This window comes from Orycteropus afer, unplaced genomic scaffold (genome assembly GCF_000298275.1).
Source record: "Orycteropus afer afer isolate SDZICR_OR568_19922 unplaced genomic scaffold, OryAfe1.0 scaffold00007, whole genome shotgun sequence".
Classification (NCBI taxonomy): domain Eukaryota; kingdom Metazoa; phylum Chordata; class Mammalia; order Tubulidentata; family Orycteropodidae; genus Orycteropus; species Orycteropus afer.
Genome location: NW_006921594.1, coordinates 12,882,544 through 12,884,595, shown reverse-complemented (window position 1 = coordinate 12,884,595; position 2,052 = coordinate 12,882,544). Strand labels below are relative to the sequence as shown.

At 36.3% G+C, this 2,052-nt stretch overlaps 1 non-coding gene across 1 annotated transcript; it reads left to right on the top strand.

The window, feature by feature from the left end:
• Positions 1-1,703: 1,703 nt before the first annotated feature.
• Positions 1,704-1,810, top strand: LOC122150367. Its single transcript, XR_006163628.1, has one exon. It is a non-coding gene; the product is annotated as a U6 spliceosomal RNA (small nuclear RNA).
• The last annotated feature ends 242 nt before the right edge of the window (positions 1,811-2,052 follow it).

Sequence of the window (2,052 nt, the reverse complement as noted above, 5' to 3'; positions counted from 1 at the left end):
TCTTCCTCCCTATGGTTACCATTTTCCTGTCTTTCTTTCCTATCCATTCCTGGCTTCTGAGCTTTATCCCTGAGCAAATGCTGCCCTTTGATCTCTTACAGTTGATTTTTCAGACGAATGTGTACCTCTCAGGTATTACTGGTCACTCTAAAGGCCTGTCTATTGTTTGGCTGAAAGTTGGGCCACAGGAGTGAATTCAGTTCCAGGCTTGAAGGATGAGTAACAGCCATAGTTTCAGGGGTTCCACTAGTCTGTATCAAACCAGTAAGGCTGTTTTTCTTTCTTTTTTTTTTTATGATTTTGAATTTTGTTCCACATCTTTCTCCCACTCTATCCAGGATCTCCTATTGTGATTGGTTGGCAGTAGTAGCTGGGCACCATCTAGTTCTTCTGGTCTCAGGGTTACAGAGGCTGAGGTTCACGTAGTCCACTAGTCCCTTGGACCAATCATTTCCACGTGTCTGTGATTTTCTCCATTCCTTTATGCTCCCGACAAGGAGAGGCCGACAGTTGCACCTTAGATGGCTGCTCACAAGCTTTCAAGACCTCAGTCACTACTCACCAAAGCAGGATGTAGAACAATGTATTTGTAGATCATGTTATGCCAATTACCCTTGATGTTCTCCGTGACTATGGTCCCGAGCCCACAGGCCCAGTGACTCGCTCCCTCATGGTATTTGATTATGGCTAAGAAGTTTTCAAATAATTTTCAAATCAGTTAACAAATTTAACGAATCAGTTCTTAAAGACATTTTTTAAAAAAGATGTTTGGTTTAAAATGTATTACTTTGGAAAACAGTAAGAAAAACCCAAACTCACTTTTAGTTAGTAGAATAATAGAATTACAAAAAAGTTCAGGCTACGTAATTTTAAAGTGGTTTTCCTAATTGAACTCACCCCTACTATGTTTCAGCAAAAAAATGCAAAATGTACTTATTTAGAATTGAGTAATGTTCACTGGAAAAGAAATTTCTGGCAAATGTACAAACTATGTGGGTTCCCATAGAATTAAATAAAAATAGACCTTTTTCAAAATAACAATAAAAATCCCATGGGTCTGACTAATAAAAGATGGTTGGCACAATTTAAATTCCATTACATGGGCTAAAGTAAATTTCAAAATATACTAACGGAGTAGAATCATTTATCATTCTTTGTAACCATGGCAGCCATCTTGGAACTACCCTAGTGCAACTACCATAGTTGGCTTAGATAAGAATTCTGGCTATTAACCATAGTGGAGAAAATAGAGGTGGTTTCTTATTCTGTATGTTAGGGTTTCAAAAAACCAGCCAGGTACCGCAGATTTTGAGCACTGTGCTGATCATAGAAGGTCATAGCTTAGATACAACTTCTTATTTAATGTTTCTGTAATTTCATCATATGGATCCAAATCTTTTCATTGCTATCTGAAGTAAGGATAACATGTCACAAATTTATCATTCATTAAGTTTTTACACATAGGATGAAAATTGTCAGGTTGTAAGATTTCAAGTTCATTGTGCATACTATACATTAAGCATAGTTCCAAACCACTTTTACTTTCATGTCATTTTTACTCTTTTCAATAAAAGCAATTGACTTGAAAACATGGCTAGATGGTCATGCAATTTTTACATCCTAGTAAGAATTTTCATATAATAAACTCAATAATCAGAAAAAAGTCTTTTACAGTATGTCTCTTAAAAAATATACTCATGTTTGTGCTCGCTTTGGCAGCACATATACTTAAATTGGAACAATACAGAGAAGATTAGCATGGCCCCTGCTCAAGGATGACAAGCAAATTCATGAAGCATTCCATATTTAAAATATATATATATACTCATGTTAAATATAGAAAAGATTCCAATGTGCCTACTTGCTCTTGGAAAAGAGTGTCCTAAGAGATATTCAAAGGAAATAGTTTCAATAAGGAAAATGAAATAAAAACCATTTGTATGTGTGCAAGTGTTGGTTAGTTGTTTGCCCTTAGAAATGGCTGGATGGGGCTATGTCCCACTCTCTAGCCCTTTTCAAAGGAGAAAGTCCTGCTGTTCCTGTGACAAGGTC